General features: G+C 44.8%; 1 protein-coding gene across 1 annotated transcript in view; it reads left to right on the top strand.

The window, feature by feature from the left end:
• The first annotated feature begins 257 nt into the window (after window positions 1-257).
• Window positions 258-11,860, top strand: part of LOC123992578 (protocadherin Fat 3-like) — a 350,119-nt gene continuing 338,516 nt past the window's right edge. Inside the window, exon 1 of the mRNA XM_046293819.1 lies at window positions 258-372. The gene's annotated coding sequence lies outside the window, so the exon portion shown is untranslated. The remainder of the gene's footprint in view (window positions 373-11,860) is intronic.

Below are 11,860 nucleotides of genomic sequence, written 5' to 3'. Positions count from 1 at the left end.
TTATGCTTCTCTAGTTTAAAGTAGACCTTTTCCAGTGAAATATTAATAGTAAATCAATGTCCCGTCCTTACAGATGCGTTCAGAAAACTGTGACTACTGTGGGCGGGTGCGGTGAGCACCGGTCCTATCGTGTCGTACAGTGATTTATTTATTTTCTGCTTGTACTCCGGTAGGCTGCGCTGTGCCGCCCCCCCCCTCCCCATATCCAGAAGCACTGCACGATAGTAGATATTAAGCACATTGCCGAGTTGAGGCTAGTGAAACGCGGGCTACTGCTACTGGACTGATCCCGGTGCGGTCCTTTACAACTTCTATGGATACTTCAAAGTAGCTAAGAGTTTCGCCAAAACGGATTTACCACAGAATGGAAGGGTAAGTTTTATTCGTTTCAAATAAATGATTGAAGCATTTTGCTGCAGAAATCGAGAGTGAAAGTCGGTTGCAGTAACCTCGTCATTCATTAGGTAGCAGCCGAGCTAGTTCTATTCATTGAACCCGATGCTGAGTGAGTGAATGTGGTGCGGGAGCTTGCTTGGAATGCGGTCAACGGATTTGGAGGGTTGCATTTGCAGGTTTTTAAACAGCACAGTATGAGTTTGATGGGAGGGCAGGGAGAGTATATATCCGCTAAATATTAACCACTACAACAGTGGCTTTTCATCAATACTTGCCCTCTAGCCCGCTCGCATTTGATTCCGTTGATCGCTGATTTAAATGTATATGACAGGCGGGTCGATATTATGCAGCCTGGAGGGTAGATAGACACTCTTTGCAGGTTGCGACACTCGATTGGTTTCTCCAGGCGACGCGAAAGGGAAAGTTGTTGGGATGTTTTTTTCAACGTATTTGTAAATAAGATTAGCTGGAGGAAATTGATTTTCAAATGCTCAGGACAGTGTACCAGCCATGAAGAAAATTGCAAGCTTGGGTGAGAACTCAAATCGGCGGCGGCGCAAACCCGGAGCAATACACATGACATCGTCAGCATCGTGTAGGAGCGGAATCAAGTTTAACGATGCATCTACGGGGATAGAAATCTGTACCGAACATAACCCCTAAATTAAACATCAGATAAATGTTTCTACGTATGTCATATGATGCATTTATACATAACCTATGTCATAACAAGAAAGGATGGGGTGCATGTGCATCTCCCCCATATTCCTACTCAATTAGAATAAGGACAAATGACTCGTGTAATGGCAGGAAAATAGGGAACAAAGGAAAACAAAGTAGTTTATGTATAGAATACAACCAACATGATTCCCTATTAATAATAGACTGATAGTAGTCTAACCCATGGTTTTGAAAAAGCCCACATAGCGGCTTGTGTAGGAGTACTTGAGTGCGAGCCACTTTTTATCCAGGGACATTGCTCGGGAATTTGAATAAAAAGGTTGAGCTTGAAATGTTTTGCACATACCACGAAGCCCAGTGCCCCAGAAAATAACAATTGGCTTGCACTGCAGCAAAGTATTGTTCAATGAATGGATCAAGTGGTATTATCTTAGCCACGCTAAGCACCACACCACACAGCTTGCCCGAGACTGGAATGTGGGCACCAAAATATTAGATATTTCTTCATCACAACTGGCGCCATATGCCACGAGCTGAAGCATGTCTGTGCGGCCCTAAACGTTCTTCAAACCAAGCTCTCCCAATTCAAAATGTAAAATATGTGTTAGTGACAGCCTGAATCGAATTGATGCAGGTGGGACACATATATGGACAATGCATTTATGACGTTAAGAAGAAGAAAAATATATATCTGCTCTCGAAATTGATAGTTTACAAACTCAGCAGCCACAAACGACACGATTTTCAGATTGAGGATGATGGACAAAGTACAATTTAGTTATTGACATGGTGTACGCAAATAGACAGACTGACGCACAGACGTCTGTCTGTCCATCTTCTTCAGTACCCGGTGGGCGTTGCGCATGAAGAATATTAACTGTGTGTGTGTGTGTGTGTTTTTAAAAGAAGGCTGCGTGCGTCCCTGTGAGCGCGCGTATGCGCGGTTTTATGGTGGTTCTAAGGGTTGTTATATTGTGGAACTATTCATTCCAGCCTTGTTTAGCTTATCAGCAGAATTGTGCCGACGGTTTGTTGGGCGGAGTCGCAATTATCCATGAAATATCTATTAATTCAGAGTTTCTCTGGGAAAATGATCCTAGTGCAGTAGAGCATGGAAATTCGGCATATCTTGTTCAGACTAAGAGGGTTACTGTTTTTCTCTCTCCCACTGTGTGTGTGTGTGTGTGTGTGTGTGTGTGTGTGTGTGTGTGTGTGTGTGTGTGTGTGTGTGTGTGTGTGTGTGTGTGTGTGTGTGTGTGTGTGTGTGTGTGTGTGTGTGTGTGTGTGTGTGTGTGTGTGTGTGTGTGTGTGCAACAACTAAGATCTAATATTCTGACTTCAGTATTTTTCAAGGGGAGATAAACGGTTAAGTTTAAGCATTCATTCAAATTAGTTAAGTTAAGGGTTATGGTTTGAGATGGGTTAAAACAACTCAACGGTCAAGTTTAGGCATTCATTCTGAAAGGTGAAGGTAGGGGTCAAGTTTAGGCATTCATTCTGAAAGGTGAAGGTAGGGGTCAAGTTTAGGCATTCATTCTGAAAGGTGAAGGTAGGGGTCAAGTTTAGGCATTAATTCTGAAAGGTTAGGGTAGGTGTCAAGTTTAGGCATTCATTCTGAAAGGTGAAGGTAGGGGTCAAGTTTAGGCATTCATTCTGAAAGGTGAAGGTAGGGGTCAAGTTAAGGCATTCATTCTGAAAGGTTAGGGTAGGTGTCAAGTTAAGGCATCCATTCTGAAAGGTGAAGGTAGGGTTCAAGTTAAGGGATTCATTCTGAAAGGTGAAGGTAGGGGTCAAGTTTAGGCATTCATTCTGAAAGGTTAGGGTAGGTGTCAAGTTAAGGCATCCATTCTGAAAGGTGAAGGTAGGGGTCAAGTTTAGGCATTCATTCTGAAAGGTGAAGGTAGGGGTCAAGTTAAGGCATTCATTCTGAAAGGTTAGGGTAGGGGTCAAGTTTAGGCATTAATTCTGAAAGGTTAGGGTAGGTGTCAAGTTTAGGCATTCATTCTGAAAGGTGAAGGTAGGGGTCAAGTTTAGGCATTCATTCTGAAAGGTTAGGGTAGGGGTCAAGTTAAGGCATCCATTCTGAAAGGTGAAGGTAGGGGTCAAGTTAAGGCATTCATTCTGAAAGGTTAGGGTAGGTGTCAAGTTAAGGCATCCATTCTGAAAGGTGAAGGTAGGGTTCAAGTTAAGGGATTCATTCTGAAAGGTGAAGGTAGGGGTCAAGTTTAGGCATTCATTCTGAAAGGTTAGGGTAGGTGTCAAGTTAAGGCATCCATTCTGAAAGGTGAAGGTAGGGGTCAAGTTTAGGCATTCATTCCGAAAGGTGAAGGTAGGGGTCAAGTTTAGGCATTCATTCTGAAAGGTGAAGGTAGGGGTCAAGTTAAGGGATTAATTCTGAAAGGTGAAGGTAGGGGTCAAGTTTAGGCATTAATTCTGAAAGGTTAGGGTAGGGGTCAAGTTAAGGCATTCATTCTGAAAGGTGAAGGTAGGGGTCAAGAAAAGGCATTCATTCTGAAAGGTGAAAGTAGAGGTCAAGTTTAGGCATTCATTCTGAGAGGTTAGGGTAGGGGTCAAGTTAAGGCATTCATTCTGAAAGGTTAGGGTAGGGGTCAAGTTAAGGCATTCATTCTGAAAGGTGAAGGTAGGGGTCAAGTTAAGGCATTCATTCTGAAAGGTGAAGGTAGGGGTCAAGTTTAGGCATTCATTCTGAAAGGTTAGGGTATTGGTCAAGTTAAGGCATTCATTCTGAAAAGTTAGGGTAGGGGTCAAGTTTAGGCATTCATTCTGAAAGGTGAAGGTAGGGGTCAAATTTAGGCATTCATTCTGAAAGGTTAGGGTAGGTGTCAAGTTAAGGCATCCATTCTGAAAGGTGAAGGTAGGGGTCAAGTTAAGGCATTCATTCTGAAAGGTGAAGGTAGGGGTCAAGTTAAGGCATTCATTCTGAAAGGTGAAGGTAGGGGTCAAGTTAAGGCATTTATTCTGAAAAGTTAGGGTAGGGGTCAAGTTTTGGCATTCATTCTGAAAGGTTAGGGTAGGTGTTAAGGTTTGGAGTAAGGTAAAACAAGACAAAAAAACGATTGCCTAGCAATGGGATTGAACCTGCGATCTTACAAAGGCCTAGCAAGCTGCGATCTTACAATGGCCTAGCAAGCCGCGATCTTACAATGGCCTAGCAAGCCGCGAGCTTACAACGGCTTAGCAAGCCACGATCTTACAATGGCCTGCAAGCCACGATCTTACAATGGCCTAGCAAGCCGCGGGCGTACTTCATGGTATTAGCGCGCACCGTTGCCCCTAGTGGTCAGTATTGAAGGCCCAACATCCCCTGGATGATCGTTGAATATCGGGTGTGACCTGGCTGGTGTGTGTGTGTGTCTCGCTATATGTGTGTGGTTGTGTGTGCTTTCCTTTTGACTCTCTCTCTGTCCCCATCAGTGTGAGCGTGTGCGTTCTGTGCGTTTTGCTTATTGATTGCCTGATCCGCTCTCCAAGAGAGAGGCAGGGACATGGCGTCTCACCTTTCAGCAGGTGAGTAGCTAGCCAGGCAGGGCAGGTCGCCAAACAGCTGTCTGTTGCCTTGCTCTGTCGGGTTGCGTTACACCGCGCTGCTTCCCACTCTGGTTGCTCCACCTGTTTCCCCAGACAGACACACAGTAATGTTGGTCTGATTGGAACCCAGCCTGCGCCCGGAGCTCTGAGCCGTGTTATAATCTTCCTGCCTGGTGCTGCAAACTGAAGTCTGATTCAGTGAATGACCTGTCTGCCTCAGGTGGTTCAGTGGTAAGCAGCCTGCCAGTATTGACTGCCAGATGCAGCCTCACAAGGAGAACTCACTCGGCTCCCCTCCTCTTCTCCTCTGCCCTCCCTTTCTCTCCACTCTATAGACTGGGCTAAAATGCTCCCACCCGCCACTCCTACTCCCCTCTCTCTCTCTCTCTGCCTCTCTCTCTACTCCTAACCCCCCCCTACTCCACCTCCCCTCCCTGCATGCTACTGCGCTAAAGGCTGGGCTGAAATGCCTCCACCTTCACCTACCTCCTTCTCCTCCTCCCTTCTCTACTCCTTCTGACCCCCTACCTTCATCCCTCGCTCGCTAGTCTCCTGGGGGTTGATGAGTGTCTGTTCGCGCCAAATGCCAACACTGTGTGGAGTGACCCCCCTTTCTCCCTGTGTGCGAGGAGGAGGATATCTTTCAAGCTTCTCCCCTTCCCCCTCTTCTCTTCAGTGCGGAGGGGGATGGCGGCTGTTGTGTCCCACTGTTTGTGCTATTGTGTGTGTGTGTGTGTGTGTGTGTGTGTGTGTGTGTGTGTGTGTGTGTGTGTGTGTGTGTGTGTGTGTGTGTGTGTGTGTGTGTGTGTGTGTGTGTGTGTGTGTGTGTGTGTGTGTGTGTGTGTGTGTGTGTGTGCACACTGCCGCACTTGTGCCATTGTTCTCTGCAACTGCTGGAATGCACTCTCTCTCTTTCTTTATTTCTCTCTCCTGCTCCTGTCCCTCATTCCTCACGTTCAACTCCATTACTATCCAATGATAATGCTATTAATGAGGTTCTATGTATTTAACAACATGTGAATACAAAAATAGTATCACTACACAGGTATAAGAGCTAATGAATGTTGGCCTAAAGTGTTATCCATTAGGGTCATCTGATCCTAGATTTCTGGTCAGAGATAGTCATGGCTGGAAGGTATTACAGCCTCTAGAATGCTTAGCTCTGTAAGATATTATGAGTTTATGACTGAGCCCAAGGTTTTTCAGTTGTGGTCTGGTGTTTTGTTTTCTTTTATGATCCTTTTTAGTCGCCGTTGGAGTCAGCCAATTATCTCTCTGGGATGGCTTTCCAATCCAACACTCATCTGAGGTGTGACAGTGACATGACAGCCAGACAAGTTTGCTTCATATCTGTTACATGGCATGTTACAAGTAGTGGCAAATGGTGTCAAATTCAATTGTAGCCGAAGGGAGTAAGCTATTATTTCCTTGTTGTTCAGTTGGCTGATTCTCATGTGATGGATGTCTTGGCTCTGTATGCGTCGCTGTTTGTGTTTGTCTTAGTGTTTGTGTGTGTGTGTTTGTGTGTGTGTTTGTGTGTGTGTTGGAGCCATGGTATTGGTTTGCTTGTCATCTAGCCTATGTATATATAGACTTTATGCAACACTGTGCAATAGCCTAATTGAAGATAGAAGAGTGTCTGTGCATCTTTCTCTGAGTGTGTGTGTGTGTGTGTGTGTGTGTGTGTGTGTGTGTGTGTGTGTGTGTGTGTGTGTGTGTGTGTGTGTGTGTGTGTGTGTGTGTGTGTGTGTGTGTGTGTGTGTGTGTGTGTGTGTGTGTGTGTGTGTGTGTGTGTGTGTGTGTGTGCATCCACCTGTGTGTATCTGTCTGTGTATCCCTCTCCCTCCTCACCACAGTGTTTAATTTATGAATCAGAGAGCACTGGTTTGGGAATAGTTCCCACCGCAGGGAATTGACTTTTGGACAGAGAAGCAGTGTACCTTACAATCTCCAAAGACAGGCCTGGTTTAAATAATGATGCCTAAATTATATTAGCAGAGCTACAATTATTCACAAGTAATGACTTATGTCAGCTTTCGTAATGGCTTGAGGGAAAATAAATGAGAATGTTTAATTGACGTTTTCTGCTCACTCCGCCAGCAGTTCATCTCACTGTGTGTGTGTGTGTGTGTGTGTGTGTGTGTGTGTGTGTGTGTGTGTGTGTGTGTGTGTGTGTGTGTGTGTGTGTGTGTGTGTGTGTGTGTGTGTGTGTGTGTGTGTGTGTGTGTGTGTGTGTGTGTGTGTGTGTGTGTGTGCCTGTGTGAGAGTGTGTATACGTGGAGAGTAAAAAGGACTCCTCTCTATGTGTGAATAAATGGTACACTCTAAATGAATAGCAGTGGACATGATTTAGCATGACAAAGAGATTACTGGTAATTATTCCATTGGCTGATTGTTTGTCAGGTCTTCTATAGAAAGGACCTTTATTTGAATACAGCAATTCATTTGCTGCTGTTGGATGTGATTGAGGGGATCCTCTGTATTTTGGTATGTTCATTTCCTGTTGTGATGGATCATGAAAGTTGGGTTCTTGCTGAGATGGAGAGAATGTGAAAAAGGAAACGAATGCATTGGTGACAATAGTGCTGTTTAGTGTTATTCTTTGGGCTATTGGGGTGTCCTCTAGAACTGAAGTGATAGGCTATATCCTCATAGGGACATTAAGGAAACTAGAAAGACACAAGAGAATACTAATGAAGGGGAACTGGGAGTGTACAATACTGAGAGTGAAACACACTATGACTACCAGTCAGAATGATGCATAGACACACCTCGGCCTTGCCACCCTAACTCAGTATGTGTTGTAGTGCCAGTAGAGTGCTGTGCAGACAGCATGGTGTGACGTGATACAGTGTTGCCCAATCAGGCAGTATTCATTTCATGCTCCTGGGTGTCATGCCATGCCCCCTGGTTGACTGACGTGCTGGCTGGTTGACTGGTGCCGGGACATTTTTATTTATCCGTTATTTTACCAGGTAAGTTGACTGAGAACACGTTCTCATTTGCAGCAACGACCTGGGGAATAGTTACAGGGGAGAGGAGGGGGATGAATGAGCCAATTGTAAACTTGGGATTATTAGGTGACCGTGATGGTTTCAGGGCCAGATTTGGAATTTAGCCAGGACACCGGGGTTAACACCCCTCCTCTTACGATAAGTGCCATGGGATATTTAATGACCTCAGAGAGTCAGGACACCCGTTTAACGTCCCATCCGAAAAGACGGCACCCTACACAGGGCAATATCCCCAATCACTGCCCTGGGGCATTGGGATAAGAAAAAATTAGACCAGAGGAAAGAGTGCCTCCTACTGGCCCCCCAACACCACTTCCAGCAGCATCTGGTATCCCATCCAGGAACTGACCAGGACCAACCCTGCTTAGCTTCAGAAGCAAGCCAGCAGTGGTATGCAGGGTGGTATGCAGCTGGCGAACAGAGCGGTATCGATCATCTCTGCCTCCATGACATTGTGTGTCCCTGCCTCCCTGATCACTGGAGCCCAGTCCCTGCCCAATGTGTGTCTGGGGCAGGGGGGCAGGAGCACAGGGAGACGGGGATAGAGGGGCAGGCTGCAGAGTCTGGCCTGTCAATCACACAGCAGACTGGACCAGCAGGGCACAACCAGTGGGTACTAGTGGGTAAGCCTGGAGATTTGAACAGCTATTAAATGACCTTTTCTTTTACAGATGTAGGATCTTATTTTGATCACCCTGTTGCAGGAGAACTTTCCTGCAATGCAGGACATGTAAAACGTGTCGTGTATTTGAGGTTTAAAATGGCTTCTGAAGTTTGTAATTTCCATTTTGTAATTTCAGAATTTTACCTTACGAAAAAAATGATTAATTACAATACACATAATAATTCACATTTCCCATTGCTGCAGGATTATTGTCCTGCTGTAGCAAATTGGCTCAAATTAAGATCCTACATCTGTAGTTCGCTGCCGGTATATAATTGCAATTTTACAGAGGTTCCCTTTTGATTTCTTTCTTTGGAGTGCAAAGGCCAGCTACATATATGAAGTTTTAGAATATTAAAATAAATACAAATAATATATATTTATATATATTGTATATTTTCAGGGTCTCAATTTACTGTTGAGAGCTGAAATAGTAGAAAACAAAAGGCGCAATTTGGAAACTTGGTTGTGCATCAGCAGTTTTCCTCTTGTTATACTTTGTCACTAACTGACAGTCACTCAATTATCCCATGTTAGTTTAACATTTTCAGATTGGTAAATTAGTTTATTTAGTCTAGCCAGCTATCTAAACTTGTAGTTATCATGGCCGAAATACTGACCGTTCATGCAAGGCACATGCCCAGGGCCCTGACCTCTAGGGGGCCCCCATTGTTTTTGTTAGTCACTCTCAATCAGATATCATATTAACATAGCGTAAGTTATGCAAAATTGTGTAGAATTGTGAACATTCTCTTTTAAAACTGCAACAACAACAAAAAGTTCTGTAAAGCAGACGCATTTGTTTACCTTTTGTCAATAAAATACTTGTTCTGCTAACAGATCCCTCTGCACGTATTACATTTGAGTTTTAAGCACCAATCCTGGTGCTGAATTAATGTGAGTTTATGTGTAACGGCTAATTGTATAGCTAATAGGCTAGGCATAGCATTTTGGACCTGATGTTCTGTTGAGGAATAGTTAGCCTAGCTGCCAAGCCATATGCTAGTGACAGAGAGAAAGCCACTGCTATTTTTCCCTAAATGGGACCTAGGCCTAGTGCTTGTACTCAGTGCTTAAGTTCCATGTCGGTTTTCTTTGTCTTTGATGAAGGTCAGAGCAGGCTCATATAAAAAGTGAAACCCTTTTTGAAGCCATATATTTTGTGTTTTTCCAGTCGAGTGAGAAATGCCTGCCATTCCTATTTTTTGAGAAAAATGCTTTCTTGTAATAATTGACTTTTCTCGCTCGGCGCACACACCGTGCATTCAAATTATGCTGATAGGTCTGTCGTACAGCGAGTCAGAGGAAACACATGGCCTCCTGCCACCTGCAGCTTATCAACTCTACAGTATGTGGTGTAATTTACTTTGCCGTGCTGAGACCCTCTACATAAACTGCACCGACAGAGGCTTGAAAATGGCAGAGCTTTACTTCTGTTCCCCCGATGTTGAGCTATCAATTCTAGAACACTGGTGTTGAGCTATCGATTCTAGAACACTGGTGTTGAACTATCGATTCTAGAACACTGGTGTTGACTATAGATTCTAGAACACTGGTATTGAGCTATCGATTCTAGAACACTGGTATTGAACTATCAATTCTAGAACACTGGTGTTGAACTATCGATTCTAGAACACTGGTGTTGAACTATCGATTCTAGAACACTGGTGTTGACTATAGATACTAGAACACTGGTGTTGAGCTATCGATTCTAGAACACTGGTATTGAACTATCAATTCTAGAACACTGGTGTTGAACTATCGATTCTAGAACACTGGTGTTGAACTATCGATTCTAGAACACTGGTGTTGAGCTATCGATTCTAGAACACTGGTGTTGAGCTATAGATTCTAGAACACTGGTGTTGAGCTATAGATTTGAGAGCACTGGTGTTGAGCTATAGATTCTGGAACACTGGTGTTGCTAGCGACCATAACAAATGCGTTCAGCTCGATGATGCAGTGTCAGACAAACTGCTACTAACTTCTGCCCTTTTTCTTAAAATATGGCCCCGGTTGTCACCAGACTACTCAATCAACTCGGTCGGGGGGGGGGCTGCCCGGCCGTTCCCTTCTTCTCCTGACTGTAGATTCATTCCATTTTTGATATATGTTGTTGTTTAGAGCCAGAGACCTTGTCGCCCAAGAACAGGAAAACAGTCCATATAAAGTGTAGCGTGGGGTTGGGATCGATAGCTCGTTAGAGCGCTGTTTGATGATCTTCTGTGGGAAGGTAATTCAGCTATAAACCGTCTGGAATGGAACCACTGCCCCACCACATTCTCTTCTCTCACTCTATTTTCCTCTCCCTCTCTTTTCCTCTCCCTCTCTTTCCCTCCCTCTCTCTTTCTAGCTTGCAGATGTTGGCGAATCAAAAAAAGCATTGATTGGTTGCGCATGCTTTCTCTTTACTGGCCTGCTGCTGCTCAGACGATGATGAGATAAACTGACTGTGTGTGTTTCCTCACTACTTGTTCCCTTGGGGTAGTGAGCAGCAGGCCTGTACAGACCTACAGGAGGAGAGACTGCTCAGTCAGCCAGTCTACCTACCTCTGTGTCTTTGTGTTAGCTGTTTTTTTGCCTTTATTTAACAAGGCAAGTCAGTTAAGAACAAATTCTTATTTACAATGACGGCCTACACTGGCATAAACCCGGACGACACTGGGCCAATTGTGCGCCATGCTATGGGACTCCCAATCACGACCGGTAGTGATAGAGCAAATATCTAGCTGTGTCTGCCTCTGTGTCTTTGTGTTAGCTGGTACTGTGTCTGCCAGTCTGTCTCTGTGTCTTTCTGTTAGCTGGTACTGTGTCTGCCAGTTTGTCTCTGTGTCTTTGTGTTAGCTGGTACTGTGTCTGCCAGTCTGTCTCTGTGTCTTTGTATTAGCTGGTACTGTGTCTGCCAGTTTGTCTCTGTGTCTTTGTGTTAGCTGGTACTGTGTCTGCCAGTCTGTCTCTGTGTCTTTGTATTAGCTGGTGCTGTGTCTGCCAGTCTGTCTCTGTGTCTTTGTGTTAGCTGGTACTGTGTCTGCCAGTCTGTCTCTGTGTCTTTGTGTTAGCTGGTACTGTGTCTGCCAGTCTGTCTCTGTGTCTTTGTGTTAGCTGGTACTGTGTCTGCCAGTCTGTCTCTGTGTCTTTGTGTTAGCTGGTGCTGTGTCTGCCAGTCTGTCTCTGTGTCTTTGTGTTAGCTGGTACTGTGTCTGCCAGTCTGTCTCTGTGTCTTTGTGTTAGCTGGTACTGTGTCTGCCAGTCTGTCTCTGTGTCTTTGTGTTAGCTGGTGCTGTGTCTGCCAGTCTGTCTCTGTGTCTTTGTGTTAGCTGGTACTGTGTCTGCCAGTCTGTCTCTGTGTCTTTGTGTTAGCTGGTACTGTGTCTGCCAGTCTGTCTCTGTGTCTTTGTGTTAGCTGGTACTGTGTCTGCCAGTCTGTCTCTGTGTCTTTGTGTTAGCTGGTACTGTGTCTGCCAGTCTGTCTCTGTGTCTTTGTGTTAGCTGGTGCTGTGTCTGCCAGTCTGTCTCTGTGTCTTTGTGTTAGCTGGTACTGTGTCTGCCAGTCTGT

Source organism: Oncorhynchus gorbuscha, linkage group LG13 (assembly GCF_021184085.1).
Source record: "Oncorhynchus gorbuscha isolate QuinsamMale2020 ecotype Even-year linkage group LG13, OgorEven_v1.0, whole genome shotgun sequence".
NCBI classification, from domain to species: domain Eukaryota; kingdom Metazoa; phylum Chordata; class Actinopteri; order Salmoniformes; family Salmonidae; genus Oncorhynchus; species Oncorhynchus gorbuscha.
This window is presented reverse-complemented; position numbering and strand designations above follow the sequence as displayed.